Genomic DNA, 27890 nt, shown 5'->3' on the forward strand with positions numbered 1-27890 from the left:
TCCCATTTTTAAAAATTTACAAGATAAATTTGAAGACCCCTATTTTCTCATCTTGTGGAGAAGTTAGTGAAATGATGGTAGGACAATATAATCTCATCTAATGACTAAAACTTGGTTGCACCTGACTCTAAGCTTTTTGATAATCAAGAAAAAAATTAAAAATACAACTGCAAAAGTTATAAGATTATCCTTGAACATAATGAAAATAATTATTTCAGAAAAGCAAAGATTTATTCAGTTCTTAGTTTAGAAAAATATTCTCACGTGACACTTCATAGAGAGAGGGAACACAAAGTGATATAATGAAAAATACCATGCTGAAAAATGTTTCCTATATTAAATGTCAAGTTAAGACTTCTGTATTGTTTTACTATAGGAAGGCTTAATGAAAACTTAGGACGCCATACCAAAGTACTTTGAGAAAGCAATCCTGTGAAGGGCCTAAAGAGTGGTATTTAATGTTTAGCTTTTTGGGCTATCTCAATCCAGACACAATGTCTATTAAAGCTTGAAGGAAGAATAGACTCTACATCACTAACTAGACATAAACCAGAAGGACATGAGCTTTCCAGGAATGGAGAACAGCAGTAATAGGGAATCTGGTTTGTGAACTTTAGTAGAGCAGGGGATTACTGTAGGGAAAGCAGGAAAAAGTTCTAAGGTTAAGTAGGGGTCTTCATGGTGTTGTCTCTTAATAAATGTTGTTTGAGAGCAGAAAAATCCTTAATTGCTTTGCATTCATTCCAATACCTTGCATATAATGGATGGTTAATAAGTATTGAAGGCATAAAAAAAAAATCAGGGGAAAGAAAGTGTTTATACCTTTTGGAAATCTGAAGGAAATTTCTGTTAAATATTTCACTCTCAGATGCCTCAAGTAGAAAGTCAGATTGACAGGGCAGATTGCTCATTTTTCTTACTAAGAAAGTAGAAATTAATATATATTTATCTATTCATTCAACAAGCACTTATTGTCTTTAATGTTCCAGTCTTTTTGTGATACAGTGCTTTATAGCATAGAGTCTTTGTCCTTAGGGAGCACATACCCACAAACTTCTTCAAGGGTTTGGGCCACTCTGTGTAGAATCAACAAAGTGTGGGGCAAAAACTGTGATATGGTTTGCAATTTTTAAGCACTGAAAATAAACCAAAAGAGCTAGCAGAGCCATCTTTTCTCAGCAAGAATGTAGTCCAAACTCCAATCAGGGTAAGCTTGAGTATTACTGAGAGACTACTTTTGTAAAAAGCACATTAGAGGATCCCAAATGGCATTATAATATTTGCACTCAGCAGCCTCCAAAATGGCAGCTTAGAGACTTTGAAATCAATGGAGCTCCACTCAGAGGGAACAATATATACTGCGAAAATGTAGCCCAGTGCATCATCTAATGAATGATCCCCCCCCAGAATAAAGATGCATTTGAGTTTTCATTGTGGCTTGCTGTTTTTCTTTCCAATTTCTTTTCTATCTTTTTTTAAATACAACTAAAAAGAAAGCAAGATAATGCAACTAACATTGCTCAGAAGTGCAAAATTAGGTTTTTTTTAAAGTTTATCTTGCCATTTGCATTCCTGTTTTATCCATAGATTTACTATTCAGTTTTTTCTATGTAGATATTGGGTAAGTAAACTTTATCCTCAGGGTGCATTAAAAAGTTTTTGGAGTGCTTTGGGCAAAATATTTTTTCCTTATATCACATCTAGATTGAAGAGTGAATATGAATGATAAGGGATGTTGATTTGCTTTATTGGACACACTAGCTGTGTATTTTCTCTTTTCATTTGTTCCTTTGTTTCTTCCTTGTTTTCTTTCTTCCTTTTAATAAATATTATGGATCACTTTCCCAGGTATGAGAAATATAGTCATAAAAAAGATAGATATGTTTTCTGTTCTTATGAAATTTACATTTTTCTTGGAATAGCGTGTTTACAAAATATAATAAGAATAATGTAGAAAGTAAAACTAGATAAAATTATAAATAATGATTTGGATGAGCAAGATACTGTATTATATTTGTGGTTGGGAAAGTCTCTGTTGATGAGATAATGCTAAAACTGACAACTATATGACACCAGAGAAGAAAACAGTCAAAGATCCAAGGGCAGAGAGTTCTAAGCACAGGAAACAGCTGGCTCAAAGGCCCTGTTTGGCTTGCTCAAGGAATTAAAAGAAAAAAAACAAAACTATTGTGAGTGAAGCTAATAACTCTAAAGGAAAGCATGAAAGGAGGGAATGTGGGGGAACTAGTCAAAGGATAGATAATACAGAGTCTTAGCGGTCTTGTTGAATGTCAAGATTTTATTCAAATAGAAAGCAGTTAGAGAGCTTTTAAGTTAAGATATGACACCATTTGATGATTACTATAACATAATCACCTGGAGGCTGTGTGGGAAAAGACTTGTATCTACTGTAGTAGTGAGGGATGGCTGCAAAGATAAAGTCTGAATAAAGTTTTGTGGTAGAGCTGAGATTTGTTGCCGGATTGGCTGTTGGAAGGATGAGGGAAACAGAGGAATCTCGTATGACTTATTTTTGGCCTCTCAGTGAGTATGGAAGACTAGGAGAGAAACAGGTTGGGAGTAAGGTGATTTGTGGGTAAATGTAAGTTCACCTTAGTATGTTCAGTTTGAGATTCCTATTAGATATTTAGGTAGAGCTGATAAGTATGCAGTTGGATATATAATGCTGGTGCTCAGGAGCGAGATAAATGCTGACAATAAAAACTTAATGATAAGCCCCTCATAAGGATGAGGCTAATCCTTCCTCCCATACACAGCTTGGGGTGGTGATATACTTGCAGTCTTAGAGGGACTCAGCCACACGTAACCACGTATCCATTCTTCCCCAAACTCCCCTCTCACCCAGGCTGCCACATAACATTGAGCAGAGTTCCTATGCTATACAGCAGTTTCTTATTGGTTATCCATTTTAAATACAGCAGTGTGAGCACATCAATCCCAAGTTCCCTAACTATCCCTTCCCCATGTCCTTTCTTCCTGGCAACTGTAAGTTCATTCTCTAGTCTGTGAGTCTGTTAAATACAACATTTTGAAAGCCTACATATTTGCTGTTTGTAGTCAAGAAAGTATCTATGCTTCAGGACGATCTGGCTTCCATTTGTACATGTCAACATCCCCCTGCCCTCACCTTCCAGTTTGTTCTTCATCTTTTTGGGAGAACCAAAGGCCACTGAACATCAGGACTTAAGTACACTATTTTGCTTTCTTTGAATTCCTTTCTCTCTTCTTGCACCATCATTCTCTTCCTTTAATTAATTCCTGCCCATTTCTCAGATTTCAGCTCAAGCATCACTTCTTCAGGCGGCTTTTCTTGATCCAACTGAGCAGATCTCCTTTTTATCATTTGATTCTTTTGTGTTTCACTCATTTAAATTTCTAATTATATACTTGTGCAGTCGCTTGGTTAACATCTTGCTTTTGTTGTTTTAGTTGCTAAGTCATTTCTGACTCTTTTATGACCCCATAGACTGTAGCCCACCAGACTCCTCTGTCCATGGGATTTCTCTGGCAAGAATACTGGAGTGGGTTGCCATTTCCTTCACCAGGGGATCTTCCTGAATCAGGGATTGAACCTGCATCTCTTGCATTGGCAGGTGGATTTTTTTTTTTTTTTTACCACTGAGCCACCAAGAAAGCCTGGTTAATATCTTGCTTTCCATTATAATTTACACAGGTCTGTTTTGCTCGTGATTATATAGAGACAAAGGCAACAGTAGGTGCTTAATAGAAAATCAAGTACCCTCATGACTCTCAAAGTGACAAGAATTATGGAATTTCCAAATACAGGAAAAATACAAGGTGACTTTATTTAGGCTGCTTTTTTAAACTCTTAATTGGAATGAATAAAACTATCAATGACTTTTTCACCAAAAATAAACTTTCATGTATACCGCATCTTTGAAGAAATGAGCACAAAGCAGCATTCTCCTGCACACGTACCTGTTTTAAAAGTGGGATTATTCAGAGGCTCAGACTGAATTTAATACAACAAAAGCCTAAGACATCATTCACTTTCAGAAAATCTGGATTCAATGCTTGTACTTTACCCTAGCACACATGGCGTGCAGTGGCATCCTTGACTTAGTCATCAAAGCACATTCATTTCAAGGGAGGAGAGGTCACCACTTTCTCTCACTGTATCTTATTCATATGATGTGGGAAAAATATTCTCATACCTGCTTATGAAAAATCTGTATTTTCCCACATTGCCTTGGAAATTCACCCTCTGTCACACAGTTTTAAAAGTGTAAAGTTTACCCTGTTTCCATAAATTAGCTTTTGTGATTGTTATTTTTTTAATTATGTTGACAAGGGAATTAGACATCTAATTTCCACACTTGGGGGCTTCATTCTTCTAAGTATAAATGGCTAATATTGAGTGCCTTTTAGCCTAATATGTATAATAACTTATAGGAAAATGATTTTTACCCAGCATTTGTTAATTTACCTTATTATTACCCCATATTTCTATAATATTTTAATGTTTATCAAGCACTTTCCTTTATTTGATTTTCACAAGAGCATTCTGAGCTATCCAGTGATTAATACCCTCATTTTGTAAATGAATGAATTAAGGCTTAAGGAGTTTAAGTAACTTCAGAGACATAATAGTTTAGTGAAAAGAGTATGTATATTAGAGTTAGGAGAACTGAGTTAATCCATGGATTTTATTAGTTACTGACTATAGGAACTTAGGCAAATGATCATTAACTTCCTGAACCCTCATCCTCAACCACTTCCTCCTTCCCTGCTTCATTTATTCCATCTGTAAAATCATGGTGGTGTTGTTTATTTCATACCATTGTTTTACAGGGGGCTTCCTTGGTGGCTCAGTGGTAAAGAGTCTGTCTGCAATGCAGGAGACCTCGGTTTGATCCCTGGGTTGGGAAGATGCCCTGAAGGAGGGCATGACAATCCACTCTAGTACTCCTGCCTAGAGAATTCCATGGACAGAGGAGCCTGGCAGGCTGCAGTCCATAGGGTCCCACAGAGTCAGATAGTGACCAAGTAGCAGCAGCAGAATTGTTACACAGATTAAATGACAAGACTTTTCTATATGTTTAAAAAATATCCAAAGTAGTGCTAAGATTTTTTTTTACCAAGTCCAGTGATTTTTTTCAAGTAATGTCATGCTATATAAAAATATTTAAAGGGATAAAATACTCGAGTTATATCATAACAAATTTGCTGGAAACTTTAATAGAAACAGCCAGGAAAAGAGTAAAGATGGATGATTTTAACAGACCTAGGGTTTAGACAATCAACTGTATGTAAAGAAGCCTGGAATAAAAATTTAGGGTACTGGGGAGCCAGATGCTATATTTTCAAGTGTAAGATGTTTACAACCCAAAAGCTGAAAAGAGAAGGAATCTGGGAACCTGATCACAAAATATTGGTCTTTCATAGTCTATGAATATAAATCTATAAGGCAAAGGATAAGGCAAAACATATATAATTCCTAAAGACTCAGTGATCCTCCTTAAGAGTTGCCTCTCTAGGCTGAAGAGGAGGACAACCCAGGAAGACAAGTCCTGCTATGCTTCTGCTCTTTTTCATAGGGTCTATGAGTGTGAGTGGCCATTATCTATATCTCTTGGACAGATGAGCTTTACTAAGTAGTACCTTAGATGAAAGGAAATCTGTCTCTTAAGAGGCTTCAAAAAAAAAAAAAAAAGCAAAAACACGTTCTTAATGTTCTCTGAAGACAGAGTAAACTATCCCACTCAGAACATGTTTAGAAGGCTTCCATCAGAAGAGACTCCAGCATACATCATTCAGTAGCTGACAAAATAACCATGCATTCCTTCACAAAGAATAAGATGTGACCCTCTCGTTCTCCTTATTCTTTCTTGCTGTCTAATTTTTGAAGCCCCACCTCCCCTAACAAAAATCAGTTTCAAACCATGTGCCCAAGATTATATAGTAAGCAAGGAGACCAAAGGTGAAAACATGCCTAGCAAAATACTGTATTGCTTTTATTGATTAATACCCCTTTTTAATGTGATTTGAGAATCTTTTATTTCCTCTTAAAAGGAGCTAGCATTTTGCAAAGTAGAACCTAAGCCTCAGTGAAATTTTAGGTTGAATTTAGCGTGCTTAATTTCTTAATATTCCTGTTAGAGATGACACCATTTCCCTTAGTTCATTTTAAATCTAATTGAGAAGAGCAATTGTATAAATATTAGGGGTGGGAATGAGAGAAGCATTTGAGAATTGTCCTTGAATGCTATCTCAGTTCCTTTTTTTTCTACCTACTGGCAAATCATTACCCAATAGAATAACTGCAAGTCACAGGTGAGCATTTGGTTAGGGTACCTAAGCAAATAGCATGCATATGCTACCTAAGATGAAAAGAATAACACCAGGAGGGGGAATTATGTAAAGGTGACAACAAGAAAACATTTTTCTGAATTTTGTACATGATGAAGTTCTCAGGCAGTATTATCTCTATAAATGTAAAAAACCCAACTTATCCAGGGGTTACAAAGAGAGCAACAAGATCAGGCCGAGAGGGAGTAGGTCACCCTTCATTGGGTAATAGCAGACGAAAAGTGGTCCTTATTGCCCTCAAAATGCCTGTGAGATTCAGAAGCTGCTGTGTAAGGGAGAGCAGGCAAAGTGTGGGCTCACAGTGAACCTGATTCCAATCAGCTCTCTCCTCTCCATGAAAGGCTCCGTGTGTTGCGGTCTGCAGTATATTTTTCAAGACAGGAATGCTTTCTTTCCCAAATACCAGCAGATGTTGTATGTTCCCTTTATGGACAGCTATATCCCTTCACTTTTATCTTATCCATCTAGGCACCTAAAGTATTACTTGGTAATTTACTTTTTGGGCCATACATCCAAGCAAGTCTATGGATTAAGAGTGCATTTGTGTGTGTGTGTGTGCATGTGTGTGTGTGTACGCTATTGTTGTTGGTTAGTCACTAAGTCATATCTGACTCTTCATGACCCCATAGACTGTAGATCACCAGGCTCCTCTCTCCATGTGATTTCCCAGGCGAGAATACTGAAGTAGGTTACCATTTCCTTCTCTAGGGGATCGTCCTGACCCAGGGATCAAACCTGTGTCTCCTGTGTCTCCTACAAATGCAGGCAGATTTTTTACACACTGAGCCATCAGGGAAGCCATATATATGGAGATATACATATATATGTATATGGAAATATATAGTATGTTATATTTCAAATGAATATAATTTGAAATGCAAAAGACATAAAAGCTATGAAAATTGGGATTTATTAAAGTATAGACAAAGCCTCTCGACTGTGATAGTAAGTAGCAGAGAACCTTGAGAGAGTCACTGTGAATATCTGGCATGTATTTTTTTCCTCTACAGTTGCTTTTTCATGTGTGTGTGCTAGGGCACTTCAGTTGTGTCTGTCTCTTTGCTGCCCCATGGACTGTAGCCTGCCAGGCTCCTTTGTCCATGGGATTCTCCAGGCAAGAATGCTGGAATGGGTTGCCATAAGCTCCTCCAGGGGATCTCCCTGACCCAGGGATCAAATCCATGTCTCTTTTGTCTCTTGCATTGACAGGTGCGTTCTTTACCACTAGTACCACCTGGGAAGCCCACAGTTGCTTTTACTAAAGTCTGTATTTTATATCTTTTAATATCTCTCTGAAAAGATAAAGTGGAGGTTGTGATACAGTCATGGATTAAATGTCATTTAATATTCTGACTTTTACCAGTTAAATCAGTCCGCAAACAATTACTAACACCTTCCAGGTGAAAGGCATGGAGCTAGTTGACCTAAGGAATACAGACGCACATAAATGTCCTTGCAGCCTGGTTTTGAAGTAAAATGAATCCAAAAAGGGAACTGATTGTGTAAGACAAAATAGAATAGATTCTAGGGAAGTGGAACAGACAAATGCTATTCGAATACAGGAGAAGGTGGTCCATCTCTGGATGATCCTGACAGGGAAAGTTTTCAGTGTAAATGTGAGACACGTGATGCGCTGGTTTCAAATAAGGTTAATAAGGAGGCCTTCTGGGAGGAGATGAGCTGATGAGAGGAAAGAAAAGTTATACTTCAACCCTTGTTCTTTCTTTCATTTAATCAGCATTTATTGAGAATCTACTGGTAGTGTGTTAGGTACAAAGAAATGCAATGGTTAAAATATTCATGTCCTTGCATTTGAAGTATGGTAAGTTAGCATACGATTATGAGTTTAGCTCTGGGGAAGAAGTGGAAACCTAGTTTCATCATTAACTGGTTAAGCAACCTTGAACAAATTCCTCTCTAAGAATTATTTCCCCTGTCAGTGAGATGAAACTGGTAATTGCGGTTTCCTTGTAGGATTATGTGGGAGGATTAAATGAAATAATGCCTATAAAGCACTCACACGGTGCCTGGCTTACAGTCATTATCCAACAAATTTGAATCTGTTTCTGCTGGACTATAAAGTCTATGCTCTTACCACCATGTTATTTCAAGCCCATGATCTCATATCATATTCTTCCATTCTGTTTCTTTCCTTGATTTCTCATTTCATGCTCATCCATTAAATGCTACAATTCTCAGGGCTCTATGCTAGAGTGTCTTACTCCACATATTTTATTTCGGGATATCTTCTCCTTTTCACATCATGTCAACAACCATCAGTTTGCTGTTGGTTACCAACTACTATTTTGTAACTCTATCCAAGGCTTCACTCAAGAGCTTCAGAACCACAGCATTCTAGACATGCCTACACTGTCATCCCAAAGCTACTTGAAATACATTATATTCACTCTTTTCTTCTTGTATTCTCTAATTTATTGAAGACATTGCTCTCCAATATGCTTCCAGACATCAACCTTGGGATCAACCTAGACTTTTCTCTCTTCCTCATCATTCCTTCTCCAATCAATCATCATATCTTATAAAATCTGCTTTATATATTTATCTTCAGATGAACTCCCCTTTCTCAACTATTCTTGTTGTTTCACTCTTGAAAACTTCCATTCCATTCTCTTAAAAATTCTTTGCAGATGTGGTACAGAGCTCCCAAATGTGCCTCTTCAGAAGCTCAGGTGCTATCAGAAGCCCAGTCATTAGAACTTGTATCCTAGACTTAGGTTCCTCCTCAATCTATCCTTGATTTAGATGGCAAGCAAGTCTGATTGTGACATTCAGCTGCTCAAAAACCTTCAAAGACTTCCTAATATCTATAGAATAAAACGGCCTAGTTTGAACTGTCCATCATGCATACAAGACTCCTGGTGTTTCCATTTTCACCTGGCAGTCCAGTCTCATTATTGCTACAGGTAGTGTAGATGATGCGTAAGTGCAAGGGTCTGAGTAAGAAGTGCAAGAGAGACTGCTTGGGTGCAAATCCTAGCAAGTAAGAAGAGGTTAATGATAATACCCAGTTGTCAGGTTCTTATGACAATTAACTGACTAACATATTTAAACACGTGGAATATTGTCCACTGTATAGCAAGCAGCAAGCATTCATTACATATGTATTGGCTATCATCACTTCTATGGAGCCCTTGGCACAAAATCCATGTTCCGCCACTACTATCTCTTAGTATTTTTTTAAATATGTTTTGTCCCACTCCCCAGTCTGACTATTTGCCTGGCTAAATCATTCAGTTTCATTTCTTAAACACTACATTAAATGTCTTCTCACTTTTGAAACCTTTTTTGACTCCACTCGTCAAATTTAAGCACTGTTTCCTTTTATTTCCATTTCTACTGATTTAATTTACCAATTTGTTTATATGTAGTATTTCTCCTTTTTATACTGAAAATGTCTAGAATACTAAAAGAAATGGCTATGAATTCAATAGGTGCATAAACTGCATCAAAATAATTTTTAAAAAAAAATGACCACTTTCTTAACCTTGGAGGAAGGACATGCAGTACTAACATACAACACTCTTTAATAACTATTGATTTTAAGAATTTAAGGTAGAACTTTGAGGTACAACAAAATTTTCCAAAATTTCCAAGATTGTCTTGTTTGTTCAACTCCCACTGAGTCCTAGAATTTCCTAGAAACTCCAGAACTAGCACACTGCTTAACTTATGGCTTAAAGTATTCTTGATGCTATCTCAGGCTGCTCAAACTTAAGCTTTTTATAGCTGGAGCTTAAGCTTCTAGTGTAAAGTCATATTCCAATTAGATGGAGTGGAGAAGAGAAATAGGATATTACTTGCAAATATTTTGTTAAAATTTTGTGTGATTCTAATGGTTATGTTGCTGGTAAATAAACTGCAAGAAAAGTTTGGAAGTTGAAACTCAGGGATGGTTCATCAGAATGTCCACTGGCATTTGAGACTGTTCGTCAGATATTTGGGAGGATGAAAATTCTGTTCTATTGCCAGAAACTTCACATTGGCTAAGTGATGTGAAAGTTGCTCAGTCATGTCTGGCTCTTTGCAACCCCATGGATTATACAATCCATGGAATTCTCTAGGCCAGAATACTGGAGTGGTAGCCTTTCCCTTCTTCAGGATCTTCCTAACCCAGGGATCGAACCTAGATATCCCGCATTGCGAGCTGATTGTTTACCAGCTGAGCCACAGGGGAGCCCAAAAATACTGGAGTGGGTAACCTACCCCTTCTGCAGAGAATCTTCTCAACCCAGGAATCTGAGTATACTGAGTATTACCAACTGAGTATTCCATGGGTTTTGTATAGTCCATGGGGTCGCAAGAGCTGGCATGACTGAGTTACTTTCCCTTTCACATTGGCAGTTAGGCATCCGCAATGTGGCATCCTTCACATTGCTATCTGGGCTCAGTTAAGGGAATGGAGATCAGTGTGGGTGAATGAAGGCAGCCAGAGCCCCGTACTGATGGGTGAACCTCGCAAAGATTTTTGCTGTGACTCTGGCCTATCGAGGCTGTACCTTTGAGGTTAGAAGCAGCACAAGCCTTTGGAAAACATGTGTGTATGCCTGTATGACATCCTGCTGCCATTCTCTGGCTTTTGTGTTTTGGCTACCTGCCACTGAAATGAATGGCTTTCAAATTACTTGAAAAGTGCAATGGCACTTTTGTATAATTTCAGAACAAGGGAGCCACTCTTAATCTTTTTAAACCGACTTAGACAGTTGTCAGTTCTTTGAAGGGGTTTATAACTTTGACACCTATGTAGTCATCCAGGTTCTTAAAAAGCAAGTACAGTCAGTAACAGGAATACTTTTTTTGAGCAGAAAATGTAAGCACTGAAAGCATTATTTAGTTTGAGCTTGATTCTGAGCATTGAGCATGTTCCCTCTAGGATTCAAACTGCTTTCCATCTATCTGTAGGTTTTATACACTAAGTGAAGGACATCAAGGACTTTTTCACAATTAATCTGTAATCATTTTTCTTTTACTTGGTATATTTGTCAAATAACTTGTCCATTCAGTAGAATTTTTTCATTTGGTTTAATATATTCTGATTGCTACTTCTCATTGGAATTTAAAATTCATTTTTATTTATTGTCCTCAGAATACATATAAATGATTCAGGAATTGGGTGGACTTATTATCATCATAGGGTGGGGAGCAATTTCCTACATATTATCATATTTTTAAATGAAATTATTTATAGCTCTGGTGTAGAAAAATAAAAACTTCAGATTTGTAGTTTTTGTGTAATTTGGAAGTTACCGGCAATTTTAGAAACATTTTTAGTGAAACAGAAAAGAAAGGGTAAAAAGAAATCTCACACAAATAAATAAGAAACATCTGGTCTGCCAACTTGTATAAGTTCCAGACTTCTGCAACTTTGAACTGACAAGCCTTAAACTTCTGAAAGTCGAGATTTGTAATGGAAATGCTAAGTGACCCTTAAAAGGCTTAAAGGGACACTGTCAAATACTTTAGGATCTAATTCTGGCCAAGTTTAACTTGTTATGCTCTGGTGAGAAATATATTCCAGATTTTAAATATTTTTATTTTTGTAACTTTGTATTTGTTCATAAAAATAAATGAAAATATAATGGGCATTGTTTACTTAGAATCATCCTTTTGAGCTGAAAGTCAACAAAAGTGAGCAAGATTTTTCTTTTCCTGTTGAGAGGTACGTTAATAGAATATCCACACTTTGCCACAAAATTGACACGTCTTATTGTTTAGTGTACATGTGTAAAAAAATGCCCACATGTAAAAAAACAAAACAAACGACAACAAAAAAGACTAAGATTTTAGAATTGCAATATGAAGCACAAAAAGTCTCAAATTACCTAACTTTTATTGTCATTACATTTTACCACTGAAAGAGCGTACTTTAGTAGACTTTGCTTCTGTGCTTTCTTTGTACTTCCATGCAATCTGGCACTAAAATTCTATTAATGGAATTCAAACTATTCTGCAGCTATGAAAGAAATTCCATATTCAAATATTTTCATTTGGTTTCACTTCAATATCATGTTATGACACTGACTTCTTCACCAATCTTTAGATTCAATTTTTAGCAATTCTCTTTAAATTGCCTCCAAAATAATTTTGGGTACTTTTCACAGAAATCCTTGAGGATTCAGTCCAATCTTAGTTTATAGGACAAGAATGTTTTACAAATAATTATTTGAGTCAGTCTCAATCCTCTGCTTACTTTGTTCTTTGCAAATTTCTGGTAGTGATAAGTACATGTGTTACTATTAGGACATTCTCAGGTAGGTAAATCACTGCATCACTTGATACAACACAAACTTTGAGAAAGTGGTGTGTAGGAGAATTATAGCTATGCACTAATGACATCAAGTAAATTCTTTGTCTTCTTTTCTCCTTAAAATTTTATTCCTAAAAACACAATGAACTTTTCAACATAAGTAATTCTTAAGAGGAATGAAAGGTGTATAATAAATTGTAAAGTTGTCAAAATGTTTCACAGAATACCCAAGTGGCATTTGCAGGAATTATTTCAAGTCTGATATGGGATAGGAAGTTGCGGGGGTAAGTGGGGGGGGAAGACAAAAGATCATAGGAATAGAACATTGTAAAATACAGTACTGACAGGAAATGAGTATCTAAAGCATGCTTGAAGAAAATATATTTTTCTTTTGTTTGATTCCCCCCCCACCGCCACCTTTCTATGAAGTGTCAGAAATTGGTCACTCCCAGAGGCAAGGTACAGAAATAGATAAATGTGTGGTCTGATATGATATGGCAAATTTTTCCTATATATTTTTTTATATCTGCTTTCAGTTGGGCATGGTCATACAGATGAAAGAATTCTTGGGCTCACTGAATGAATGAGGATTGATGTGTGTGTGTACGCCATTTGTAAAACACGTCTTTAAAAAATTTATCTTTGGACTTTTGGAGAGATTGGTGCAAGGAGTGTGAGTGTGTGTGTGAGAGAGAGAGAGCGAGAGAAAAAGGAGAGAAGAGAGAATAAGAGAAAGAAGGAAGTTTTCAAAGAGTTCAAAGTTGAGAGCACTAACACTGTTCCTACATTCCTGCCATTCTTGTCATCACTTATTCTTAGCTCCTATCTTTCCTTCTCAGGTTAGTTTGTGTGTAAAGTTCTCTGGCTCCCGGGTTAAAAAGAAATGAAAACAAACAGTAAGTTTACACCACAAGACATGAATGGAACGATCAGCTTGTGACTTCACACCATATAAACAAAGAAATTCCCTGATAAGAACAACCACCCACCACTTAGCACTTGTCCAGCTGCACCTGGCTGTAAGTAGACATCTCTTCAGTGGCTGTGGAGTGAGGGCTGCACAGGGGCCTGGTGCCAAGGTCCCCACTACACTTAATGGCTTCGCTTGCATTGATTTAAGCCTGAGTCTAGCTCTTGGGAAGCAATTTTGCTTGGGTGCCATGATTCCTTTCAAAACAATCAATAGTTATGAATACACAATTATAAAACTTTTCAAAGAAGCAAAAAAATACGGTTTAAAGTGTAATCAAAAATTAGTGTGACTGTTAGAATCTCTGAGCATTACTGCAGATTACTTCCCCTGGGGCAGCAAAGGTCATACAGTTATATACTGTCTTTTTAAAATCAGTGAATGCATAATAGTTTTTGCTACTCTGAACAAGAATCATTAAACAAGTTCATAAATCAATGAAGCATACAGATTCATCACTTTAATTATCATTTCTGCTAAGATGGTTGGTTTATATAATGTAATTGTTTACTGTTTTCCAGTATTACATTGGAAAGGCTTGGTTGGGCCACCTCATATTTCATATTGTCCTAATTTTAAAACTATTTTTTATCCTTTAATTTATTTTTAAATTAATTTTTATTGGAGTATAGTTATTTTATAATGTTTTAATTTCTCCTGTACAGCAAAGGGAATCAGCTATGCATAAACATATAACCCACCTTTTTAGGATTTCCTTTCCACTTAGGTCATCACAGAGCATTGAATAGAGTTCCCTGAGCTATATGGTAGGTTCTCATTAGTTATCTATCATATACATAATACATAATAGTGAATATATGGCTCATTCTTCCAATTCATACCACCCTCCCTCTCTCACCCTCCACCCCCAGTATGCGTATGTCTCTTCTCTACCTCCTCCATGTCTCTATTTCTGCTTTGCAAATAAGTTCCTCTCTATTGCTTTTCTAGATACCACATATAACTGATATTAATTAATACCATATTTGTTTTTCTCTTTCTGACCTTCTATACTCTGTATGACAGTCTTTAGGTCTACCAACATCTCTGCAAATTTCACAGTTTCATTCCTTCACTTCAGTTCAGTTGCTCAGTCATGTCGGACTCTTTCGACCCCATGGACTGCGGCACACCAGGCTTCCCTGTCCATCACAAACTCCCAGAGCTTGCTCAAATTCATGTCCATCGAGTCGGTGATGCCATCCAACCTTCTCATCCTCTATCACCCGCTGCTCCTCTCACCTTCAATCTTTCCCAGCATCAGGGTCTTTTCCAATCAGTCAGCTCTTTGAATCAGGTGGCCAAAGTATTGGAGTTTCAGCTTCAGCATCAGCCCTTCCAATGAATATTCAGGACTGATCTCCTTTAGGACTGACTGGTTGGATCTCCTTGCAGTCCAAGGGACTCTCAAGAGTCTTCTCCAACATCACAGTTCAAAAGCATCAATTCTTCAGCACTCAGCTTTCTTTGTGGTCCAAGTCTCACATCCATACTTGACTACTGGAAAAAAAAAACATGGCTTTGACTCGATGGACCTTTGTCAGCAAAATAGTGTCTCTGCTTTTTAATATGCTGTCTAGGTTGGTCACAGCTTTTCTTCCAAGGAGCAAGTGTCTTTTGATTTCATGGCTGTAGTCACCATCTGCAGCGATTTTGGAAACCAAAAAATAAAGTCTGTCACTGTTTCCATTGTTTCCCCATCTATTTGCCATGGGGTGATGGGACAGGATATCATGATCTTAGTTTTTTTAATATTGAGTTTTAAGCCAGCTTTTTCACTCCACTCTTTCACTTTCATCAAGAGGCTCTGTAGTTCCTCTTTGCTTTCTGCTATAAGGGTGGTGGCAACTGAGTATCTGAGTTATTGATATTTCTCCTGGCAATCTAGATTGCAGCTCGTGCTTCATCAAGCCCAGCATTTCTCATGATGTACTCTGCATATAAGTTAAATAAGCAAGGTGAGAATATACAGCCTTGATTTACTCCTTTTGGAACAAGTCTCTTGTTCTACGTCCAGTTCTAACTGTTGCATTTTGACCCACATACAAATTTCCCAGGAAGCAGGTAAGGTGGTCTGTTGTTTGCAGCTCTTGAAGAATTTTCCACAGTTCGTTCTGATCAACACAGTCAAAGGCTTTGGCATAGTCAATAAAGGAGAAGTAGATATTTTTCTGGAACTCTCTTGCATTTACTATGATCTCGACAATTTGATCTCTGGTTCCTCTGCCTTTTCTAAATCCAGCTTGAACATCTGGAAGTTCATGGCTCATGTATTGCTGAAGCCTGGCTTGGAGAATTTTGAGCAATACTTACCTGGTGTGTGAGATGAGAGCAATCATACGGTGGTTTGAACATTCTTTGGTATTGACTTTCTTTGGGGTAGGAATGAAAACTGACCTTTTCCAGTCCTGTGGCCACTGTTGAGTTTTCCAAATTTGCTGGCATATTGAGTGTGGCATTTCCACAGCATCATCTTTTAGGATTTGAAACAGCTCAGCTGGAATTCCATCACCTCCACTAGCTTTGTTTGTAGTGATGCTTCCCAAGGCCCACTTGACTTCACATTCCAAGATGTCTGCCTCTAGGTGAGTGATCACACCATGGTGGTCATGTGGGTCATGAAGATCTCATTTGTATAGTTCTTCTGTGTATTCTTGCCACCTCTTCTTAATATCTTTTGCTTCTGTTAGGTCCATACCATTTCTGCCCTTTACTGTGCCCATCTTTGCATGAAATATTCCCTTGTTGTCTCTAATTTTCTTTAAGAGATCTCTAGTCTTTCCCATTCTGTTGTTTTCCTCTATTTCTTTGCACTGATCACTGAGGAAGGCTTTCTCCTTGCTATTCTTTGGAACTTTGCATTCCCTGGTGGCTCAGATGGTAAAGTGTCCGCCTACAATGTGGAAGACCAGGTTCAATCCCTGGGTGGGGAAGATCTCCTGGAGAAGGAAATGGCAATCCAATCCAGTATTCTTTCCTAGAAAATCCCACGGATGGAGGAGCCTGGTAGGCTATAGACCATGGGGTCCCAAAGAGTCAGATATGACTGAGTGACTTCACTTCACTTCTTCCTTTTCTCCTTTACTTTAGCTTCTCTTCTTTTCTCAGCTATTTGTAAAGCCTCCTCAGACAACCAATTTGACATTTTGCATTTCTTTTTCCTGGGGATGGTCTTGATCACTGCCTCCTGTGCAGTCATGAACCTCTGTCCATAGTTCTTCATGCACTCTGTCTATCAGATCTAATCCCTGGAATATATTTGCCACTTCCACTATATAATCATAAGGGATTTGAGTTAGATCATGTGGTTTTCCCTACTTTCTTCAATTTAAGTCTGAATTTGGCAATGAGGAGTTCATGATCTGAGCCACAGTCAGCTCCTAGTCTTGTTTTTGCTGACTGTATAGAGCTCCTCCTTCTTCAGTTGCAAAGAATATAATCAATCTGATTTTGGTATTGGCCATCTGGTGATGTCCATGTGTAGTCTTTTGTGTTGTTGGAAGAGGGTGTTTGCTATGACCAGTGTGTTCTCTTGGCAAAACTCTATTAGCCTTTGCCCTGCTTTATTTTGTACTCCAAGGCCAAATTTGCCTGTTACTCCAGGTATCTCTTAACTTCCTATTTTTGCATTCTGGTCCCCTATGATAACAATGACATCTTTTTTGTGTGTTAGTCTTGTGGGTCTTCATAGAACCATTCAGTTTCAGCTTTTTCAGCAATACTGGTTGGGACATAGACTTGGATTACTGTTATACTGAATGATTTGCCTTGGAAATGAACAGAGATTATTCTGTTGTTTTTGAGATTGCACCCAAGTACTGCATTTAGGACTCTTTTGTTGACTATGAGGGTTACTCCATTTCTTCTAAGGGATTCTTGCCCACAGTAGTAAATATAATGGTCATCTGAATTAAAATTTCCCATTTCAGTCCATTTTAGTTCACTAGTTCTTAAAATGTCAATGTTCACTCTTGCCATCTCCTGTTTGACCACTTCTAATTTGCCTTGATTCATGGATGGACCTAACATCTTATTAGGTCCATGCAAAACATCCTATCAGGTTCCTATGCAATATTTGGGAATATGAGTCTTTACAGCCTCAGACTTCCATCACGGGTCACATCCACAACTATAAGTTTCATTCTTTATTATGACACTAATATTTCATTGTATATATGTATTAAATATTCTTTATCCATTCTTCTGTTGATGGACATTTAGGCTGCCTCCATATCATGGCTATTTTAAGTAGTGCCACAATGCATATTGGGGTGCATATATCTTTTTGAATTATGATTTTCTCTGGGTACATGCCTTGAAGTCAGATTGTTGGTATGCAGTTACACTGTTTTATTGTAGTTTTAGTTTTAATTTTTTAAGGAACCTTCATACTGTCCTCCATAGTGGCTGTATAAAAAGGTCTTAATGACCCAAATAACCATAATGGTGTGATCACTCACCTAGAGGCAGACATCCTGGAATGCAAAGTTCAGTGGGCTTTAGGAAGCATCACTACGAACAAAGCTAGTGTAGGTGATGGAATTCCAGCTGAGCTACTTCAGTTCTAAAAGATGATGCTGTGGAAGTGCTGCACTCAATATGCCAGCAAATTTGTAAAACTCAGCAGTGGCCACTGGACTGGAAAAAGTCAATTTTCATTCCAATCCCAAAGAAAGTCAATACCAAAGAACGTTCAAACTACCACACAATTGCACTTGTCTCACACGCTAACAAAGTATTGCTCAAAATTCTCCAAGCCAGGCTTCAACAGTATGTGAACTGTGAACTTCCAGATGTTCAAGCTGGATTTAGAAAAGGCAGGGGAATCAGAGATCAAATTGTCAACATCCATTGGATCATAGAAAAAGCAAAAGAGTTCCAGAAAAACATCTACTTCTCTTTTATTGACTACACCAAAACCATTGACTGTGTGGATCACCACAAACTGTGGAAAATTCTTAAGAGATGGGAATACCAGACCACCTTACCTGCCTCCTGAGAAATCTGTATGCAGGTCATGGTCAAGTTAAACCGGGTCAAGTTAAACCGGACATGGAACAGACTGGTTCCAAATCCGGAAGGGTGTACATCAAGATTGTATATGTCACCCTGCTTATTTAACTTATGCAGAGTACATCATGAGAAATGTTGGGCTGGATGAAGCACTAGATGGGATCAAGATTGCTTGGAGAAGTATCAATAACCTCAGATATTCAGAGGACACCACCCTTATGGCAGAAAGTGAAGAGGAACTAAAGAGCATTTAGATGAAAGTGAAAGAGCATAGTGAAAAAGCTAAGCCATTCAAAAAACTAAGATCATGGCATTCAGTCCCATCACTCCATGCAAATAGATGGAGAAACAATGGAAGCAGTGACAAACTTTATTTTGGGGGGGGGGGGCTCCAAAATCACTGCAGATGGTGACTGCAGCCATGAAATCAAAAGATGCTTGTTCCTTGGAAGAAATGGTATGACCACCCAAACATCATATTAAAAAGCAGAGACAATACTTTGCCAACAATGATCCATCTAGTCAAAGCTATGTTTTTTCCAGTAGTCAAGTGTTGATGTGAGAGCTAGACCACAAAGAAAGCTGTGCACTGAAGAAGCATAGATGCTTTTGAACTGTGGTGTTGGAGAAGAGTCTTGAGAGTCCTTTGGACTGCAAGGAGACCAATCCAGTCAATCCTAAAGGAAATCAGTCCTGAATATCCATTGGAATATTCATTCCAGAATATTCACTGATGCTGAAGCTGAAATTCCAATACTTTGGCCACGTGATGGGAAGAGCTGACTGATTGGAAAAGACCCTGATGCTGGGAAAGATTGAAGGAAGGAGGAGAAGGGAACGACAGAGGATGAGGGTTGGATGGCATCACTGACTTGATGGACATGAGTTTGAGCAAACTCTGAGAGTTAGTGATGGACAGAGAAGCCTCGTGTGCTGTAGTCCATGGGGTTGCAAAGAGTCGGGCACGACTGGGTGACTGAACTGAACCAATAGTGGCTGTATCAACTTACATTCCCACCGAAAGTGTAAGAGGATTGTCTTTTCTCCATATCCTCTCAAGCATTTATTGTTTGTGGATTTTTTGATGATGGCCATTCTGACCAGTGTGAGATAATGCCTCATTGTAGCTTTCATTTGCACTTTTTAAATATTAGTGATGTTGAACATCTTTTCATGTGTTTGTTGGCCATCTGTATATCTTCCTTAGAGAAATGTCTGTTTAGGTGTTCTACCCATTTTGTGATTGGGTTGTTTGTTTTTATGATACTGAGCTTCATGAGCTATTTGTATATTTTAGAGGTTAGTCCCTTGTCAGTTGATTTGTTTGCAAATATTTTCTCCCTTTCTCAGGGTTGTCTTTTTGTATTGAAAAACAATTTTTTGTTTTGTTTTGTTTTCTTGATGACAGCAGGAAGAGTTGTCTTTGAAAGCAATACAGAGTCAAATTTTGTCTTTGTCCTTTCCTTGGGTATTCTTTTTTCCTTTGACATTTATAAAATCTGGTCTCAAACTCAGAAATGTACATCTCAATTTATGTTTCTTTGAGTCAGGTTCAGGGATATCATCTCAAGTTTTCAATAAAATTGTCTTTATTTCCCTCTCATCCCCATTTTGCCTGTAGACCTAACATTCTAATTGTACCTTTTATGGCCAAGAAAATGGAACAGATGTGAAAGAGTAGGGTGACTTTTAAGAAGTTAGATTCTGCATAGCACTAAGAAGCACTGCAACCCCAGGGGATGCTTCTGCCATGATGCTGTTTTAAAACATCAGGAGTGGCTGAATTAGATTAGTGATGTGTGTATTTGTAGTGGTGGTGAGTGTGTTTTCAAATCTTGGCTACAGGAGAAGCTAAGATCCATTAGATCTTAAGACTATAATCCTCTGGTTTTGTGCTCTGTTCTCCAGACCCATAGTGGGGAGGCACTTTCCCCTCCATGGCTCTGCAAGGCAAACTCACCTGTTAGGCTCTAGGATAGGTATAGCAGCCTGGGAGATCTCTGAATGCTTTGGGGGCAATTTTTCCCTTTAAAAAAATAGCACATGTCTGCAGCTGAATAGTTATATGGTCTAGAACTATGTGCTTCAAGAAAAAAGTCCCACCATTTCTCTTCCCTCTGTCCTGCTTTCCCTGTCTCCTTTATCTCAAACTGGCTGTGACTCTGCTGATATAATCTCTGTTCCTGGCTTCTGCTGAGATGGCTGATAAGTACATAAGCTTCATCCATGATCTCTTTATCTAATGGTTTTTCAGTAACACACTTAATGTTCTCTTCAACACTAAGTGAGAATGTGAGAACAAATGAGAAAAGTGAGGAAAAAGAGAAATGCTTTTTCATTTCTTGCAATACGGATTAGCTGAGAATTTTCTAAATCCCCCAAGTTCTGGCTTCTTTCTTCTTAATGAGATCTTCAAATCAACATTTTTTCTCTTTCATTTTACTATAAGCAATGAGGAGGATCCCAGAGAATATCGTCAGTACTTTGCTTAGAAATGCCCTCCACTAAACATTAATTTCATCATTCTCAAGTTCTACCTTCCATAGAACATTAACATTCTCAATTCAATTAATTTCTTTGGTACCTCATAGCAAAGCTCAGCTTCCGAACAATCAATAATCTAATTTCCAAAACTATTTCTCATTTCCATCTGAGATTTCACCAGAATGATCCTTAATGTCTCTTCTTCTACCACAATTCTGTTCATTATTTTGTGTGTATTCTCTAAGAAAATGGGAGCTTTCTCTCCTGCTCTCATCATTTCCTTTTGAGTCCTCATCACAATCACATTTTTGTCCATATTTCTACCAACAGTTCCTTCATAGCTATTTCAACTTTTTACTGGCATGCACCTTAAAACTCTTCCAGTCTTTACCCACCAGCTTTTTCCAATACCATTTCCACATTTCTAGGTACGTGTTAAAACAGCACACTGTTTCTCGTATCAACACCTATGTTTGTCAGTTCAGGGTGCAAAAACAAAATACCGTGGACTGGGTGGCTTAAGCAACATAAATTTCTCAGAATTCTACAGAATGGAAAATCAAGGTACTAGTCAGTTTGGTTTCTGGTGAGATCTCTTTTTCTGGTTTATAGATGACTGCCTTCTCCCTGTGCGCTCACAAATGGTGAATGACAGAGAGACACAGAGACACATACACACACACAATAAACAAACACAGACACAGAGACACAAACACACACACACACATTGCTTCTTCTTATTAAAGGCCAGAGTTGTACTGGATTGGAACCTCATTCAATCTGAATTATCTCCATATGTATTCACACTGGGGGTCAGGACTTCAACATATAAATTTAGGAGAGCAAAATTCAGTCCATAGTAGTCTCTGATGCTCCTGTAATTAATCTGGAATTGTGGAGTAGATAGAGTTTGAGTAAAGATGGTTTGCCAAATTGTTCCTTCTGACTATGAGATTATAATGTCACAAATGTGGAGTGGGTGTTTACACTAGTCAAAAGGATTCTAACAATCACAAAAAAGTGTGACTGTGACCTATTTCTATGTAAGTATGATGGATAACTTTCATTTTGCAAATATTTTGCAAGTCTGTGTAGGAAGCATTGTATTCCCAGGTGAGTATTCCCCACTCCATTCCCTTTTACTTCCCTCCCCCACCCCAAATATCTGTCATATTTCTCAGCTTGCAATTTAGTTTTGGGTTAACAGACAATACTTTTATACATTTGCTGCAGAAACTGTTATGGAAAAAAGCAAACTATTACTGTTGCTGTATTATGTTTTGTCACAGAAAAATCAAATGTGAAACAATAGAGGCTAGAAATATAAAAAAATATTTATTCATAAAATTCTGAATCTAAGAGCGGATCCAACAAAAGCCGAAATCTTTTGAAATAGTACTTAGGTAAGTGCATAGAATATATAATGAATATTCCAAACTTCATAATCTCAGTTGAATATCTAGATTTTTATTAAAACATTTTCCTAATATTTCACTTTAAATCATTTTATATAGATTTTCTTCTTTTCTCTCTTCCTTTCTGCCTTTTCCCCTCTCTTTCTCTCTCACCCTTTCATTGAGTAGTTTTAAATCTAGAATAGTTATGGTCAGTAAGGCAAAAGTAGCTTAGATTTTCTAGTTGCTATGTAGATTCTGTGACATTACTATTTATAAAGTGAAAATTGTCCTCTATATTTATATTTCATTCTGGCATTAACAGATAATTTGGTTATCACTTCTTTTTCTAACATATTAGCAAAATTACTATTAAGCTTCTGACTACTTCTAGGAAGTCATCTTGTGGCAACAGGAATAGATGGCACTATGTAGTAGAACGCATGGCTTCCAAAACATATTTGACCAGTGTGGTTCTTTTAAAACTATCGACAGAATACTGGCACATGTTTTTGAGATGAAATATATCACCTTGGATAAGAGGAGGAGAGAGAGGGGGATGTCTCTTTTCCTTGGATGTAGCCTGAGCCTGAGCTCAGTGACTGCCTTAGTCTGAACTATTACAATAAAAACACCATAGACTCGGTAGCTTGTACATGAGCGTGCATGCTCAAGTGACCCTGTGGATTGCTGCCTGCCAGGCTCCTCTGTCCATGGAATTCTCCAGCAAGAATACTGGAGTGGGTTGCCATTTCTTCCTCCAGGAAATCTTCCCAACCCAGGGTTCAAACCCATATCGTCTTTGTCTCCTGGATTGGCAGGCAAATTTTTACCACTAAGACACCTGGGATGCCCCACAGAGGGCTTGTAAACAACAGAAATTCTTCTCTCACATTTCTGAAATTTGAGATGTCCAAGATCAAAGCACGGGGTAATTCAGTGTCTAATGAGGCAGAGTTTACTGGTTCATAGACACTACCTTCTCAACGTGACCTCACATGGTAGAAGCGGTAAGGGAACGTCTTTTCTAAGTCTCTGTACTTTTTATAAGACCCCACTCGCTTGACCTAAGCAATTCCAAATGCCTCACCTCCTAATACCTTCACACTGGGGAGTAAAGTTTCAACATATGAATTTGAGGCTGTTGGCAAACATTCAATCAATAGCAATGACCTACATCTATCTAACTAACCATTTTCTGAGAACAATCCTAGATTTAGATTTATTTCAATAGAGAGAAGACGCTGTATGAGTTCCAAGGCTAGGTATGAAAAAGGTATAATTTCCATCTAGTTCTTCCTCCCTGGGTTTGCTTTCTCTAGAGGAAGCCAGATGTCATGTTGAGCAGCCCCGTGGAGACGCCTGCCTGACCAGGAACTGAGACTTCTTGTCAACAACTGGCGCCAACTTCCCGGCCATGTGAGTGAGTCACATTGGAAGTTCAATCAGCTCAATAGTAATGCTGGCAAATATTTTTCTTTTCTCTAAAAAAGAATGTGTTTCTCTATATCTAGCTATGTACACACACACAGAGAACACACACATTAGCTTATTACAAAAAATTTGAAGCATAAAATTTGTCAATAATAATAAAATATATAGTAGTCTTTATAAATTCCATATACCTATCCTTCAATATGACATCCTATTTCTTGCAAAATTTATTACAAGTTTTTGTAATTTATCACCAAAAAATAGTGTCACAAGGTCAGATTTTTAATGAATGCTTGTTACTAGTTAATTCAGCAAAGGAGTCACTCATATTATTGATGTACAAGTGCAGTTTTGAGAGATAAGTACTGTTTGATATTTTCATTTACATTAACAAGTAAAATAAAAGTGGAAAAACTATACTGCAACTTTGCTTGACCATCAACAGCATGAATAAATTCTCTAACAAACTGAAAAATGCTTCCAAATACTGGAAGTATATCCTATCAGTTTTTGATGCTCTTGACAATGTGATAGATATGGACATAATACACTTTAAATATATTTCACATTATTAATATTTTCTGTATTGCTTTCTTAAGTTTAGGCAATTAACAAAACAGTAACTAAGCCAAGATTTACAATGTTTGCCCAGGTCTATTGTATAAATCCTCACACCGTGACCAATTCCAACCTACAAATTTAGGTCACAGGATGTGGAGTTGGGAAGAGAGATGGCACACAGTAGCACATAGTTCTTGAGTGTTTACACTACACAGACAAAAAATAGAAGTAAATAGCTTCAAAAGCACTGATTATAGTAAAAGAGTAAAATTACTGAAAATGATTAGTCTTCAGTGTTACCTTTGGTTTTAATATGTTTTATGTATAATTTATATAATAATTTGCTATAATGTTTATGTAATTGCATTTTAATAATGCCTTTATTTAACAGCTAGCTTCTTGTGGCTCAGCTGGTAAAGAATCTGCCTGCAATGTGGGGGACCTGGGTTCAATCCCTAGGTTGGGAAGAGCCCCTGGAGAAGGCAAAGGCTACCCACTCCAGTATTCTGGCCTGGGGAATTCCATGGACTGTATAGCCCATGGGGTTGCAAAGAGTCGGACACGACTTTCACATTTAGGACTTCCCTGGTGGCTCAGACGGTAAAGCGTCTGTCTACATTGTGGGAGACCTGGGTTTGATCTCTGGGTCGGGAAGATTCCCTGGAGAAGGAAATGGCAACCCACTCCAGTACTCTTGCCTAGAAAATCCCGTGGACGGAAGAGCCTGGTGTCCATGGGGCCGCAAGGAGTTGGACACGACTGAGCGACTTCACTTTCTTTCTTTCACTTTCTTTTGTAATACTCCTGAAAATTTAAGAATCTTCTCTGTCAGACATGTGAGGCAGCCCAGCTCACCAATGCTGCTGACCCTACTGATACCTTGACTGCAACCTCATGAGAGATGACGCTGAGTCAGAACCACCTAGCTAAGCCACTCTTGGATTCCTGACCCATAAACACTGTGAGAGATAAAAATGTTTTTTGTTGTTTTAAGCCACTAAGTTTAGAGATAATTTGTTATGTGGAAAATAAACGGTTAATACACATACAAACTTTATATTAATCCCCAAATCTCAGTAAAACATGAAAAGCTAAATCATTTTATTTCTTAAAAATAAAACAACAGATCTTATAAGATAAAAGATAATTTCGCATTTTGGGGAAAATTTTCTATGCAAGGAAAAATGATCTTTTTTAAATGAGAAAATGATTACAAACATCATATAGCTGTTTGATATGAGTACAGAGTGTTAAGGGAAAGAAAATCACTAATTACATGATCTGCACAGTGAATTAGGATGCTAGAAAATAACTGTTTCATGTATAATAATTGCTTTATGATTTTTGAGGACTAAAGACTAAGTTTGCTGATTTTTATTTTGAAATGTTCCAATTTTGCTTATTTGATTTAGATACAATTTTTTTTTTTGCTTAAAATGTCCTAGCAATCATAAATTCATGGGGAAAATTTATGTTGTGTAATTAATATAGGCTAAAAATTAGTAATCAAAAATACTTACTAAAGTTATAAGACAAAACATGTAATGTAGTCCAGAAATTAAATGTGGAAATTACTTGGTAAATGCTTCCAAAGCTTAAATATGAGGATGGGAGAGCATCCTTTTGAGAATCAGATGGTGCCTCATTTGAATATTTGGGTTTCTCAATGTGACAAAGTTTCTTTCTTTCTTTTTCTCCTTCCTCCTATAAACTTCCATATCTTGAGCACCCAAAATTGGATCAATCATAAATCACAAATTGTAACTCTTGACTTATCCTCATTGTTGATTTACCTATGACCCTCATTTATTTTTAATTTTTTTCTTTGTAATGACCCTATCCATGTCAATTTACCACCAAACATCTACCCCACAACGAGATTATTAACAATTTATATTTTCTTGTGCTTTACTGCCCTACACTGTCACATAATTATTTCCTACCTGAGTTGTTATGGACTGAATTTTTGTTCATTCAAACCCTCAAAATTCATATGGTGAAGCCCTACTTCCAGGTAGCAGGAAGTGAGGCCTTTAGGAGCTAATTAGGTGTAAGTAAGGTCACGAGAATGGCACCTCCACAGTGGGATTAGTTCCTAACAAGGAGAGAAAGAGATACTGAGAGCACTCTTGAAGATACATGAGAAGGTGGACATGTAGCAGCCAAGAAGAGGGCCCTTACCAAGAATGAAAACTGCCAGCCGCTTCATCTTTGACATTCCAACCTCCAGAGCTGTAAGAAATAAAATTCTGTTGTTTAAGCTACATAGTCTATTCTATTTTGCTATAGCAGCCTGAGCTGGCTAAAACATAAGGAAACTCTAGTTTTGAATTTTGTGTTAATCTTAACTGGCTTTTAAAAATATTTTATTATACACATCTATAAATATAACAAATAATTTATTGTTAAAGGAAGATTGTTATATACATATAATTATTATATAAGTGCACTATTTTCTTTACATGTACATTAAAAGTTTCATTAAAAAAGATCACTTGCTTTTTGGTTTATTAAAATATCTATTAACATCTCTAGAAAAACACAGAGCACAATTTGGAAAACTCTGATGTAATACCTGGAATTTGCAAACAGAAAAAGCTGAGCACAAATTTAATTTCCATAACTTACTAGCTGTCTGTCAGAAGAAAAGCTGGCTAACAATTGTGAGCCTTGATTTTTCATTTACAAAGTAGGGGACAACACTGGCCTCATTAGGCTGTTATAAAGATAAAATAATATGCTAAATGTAAAGAACTTAATGCATGTACTGAAAACTCAATTTTTTTTTAAAGCTACTAAATGGAGAGTTAAAATTTGCTAGATTATTATTGTTATTTACCCTATTCAAGTGGTTGACCCAAGTATTTTGTATTCCATTGACATCAATGAATTAAAATTATATCCAAATTGCTATATGGAAACTTTTTCAAGCTATCGGTTGTTGTTGTAAAATGGTGAATTGATCTATGAACCACAGTGAAGGTATAGCTTGATATCATTTAGTGGCATAGCCAGATTCAGACAAGCCCAATCAATTTCTTCCAATATAATCATAAAATGAACAAAAAATTGTTATAAAGGGCCACGTGGTAAAATTGGAATACAGATCTTATTTACTTTGATCAATCCCAGTGTAACTACTTTTTCAATGTTTGTTGTAATTATTATGGGTTCTCAACATAAAATCTAAAACACTTGCTCATTTAAGTAATATTTTAAAATAGATTAACTAGAGTATTTATAATAAGGATTTTACTAAAGGGAAAAATTCTTGCAGAAAATTTTGGCTGTTATTTAAATTATTATCTATTCTTAAATATCTATATTCAATATATTCTAATCCCTAGCCCTATAGCTAGATCCAAACCAATCTTTGTTCTGTAAGCTTGATGTCCAGGAGACCTACCTGTCACTAATT

The 27890-nt window shown here is 37.2% G+C and overlaps 1 long non-coding RNA gene across 1 annotated transcript in view; it reads right to left on the bottom strand.

The window, feature by feature from the left end:
• LOC133041148 (uncharacterized) overlaps positions 1-27890 on the bottom strand; it is a 98661-nt gene that overhangs the window by 38477 nt on the left and 32294 nt on the right. The window contains exon 2 of the long non-coding RNA XR_009689173.1: positions 26654-26704. This is a non-coding gene — a long non-coding RNA (uncharacterized LOC133041148). The remainder of the gene's footprint in view (positions 1-26653; positions 26705-27890) is intronic.

Source organism: Dama dama, chromosome 20, assembly GCF_033118175.1.
Source record: "Dama dama isolate Ldn47 chromosome 20, ASM3311817v1, whole genome shotgun sequence".
NCBI classification, from domain to species: domain Eukaryota; kingdom Metazoa; phylum Chordata; class Mammalia; order Artiodactyla; family Cervidae; genus Dama; species Dama dama.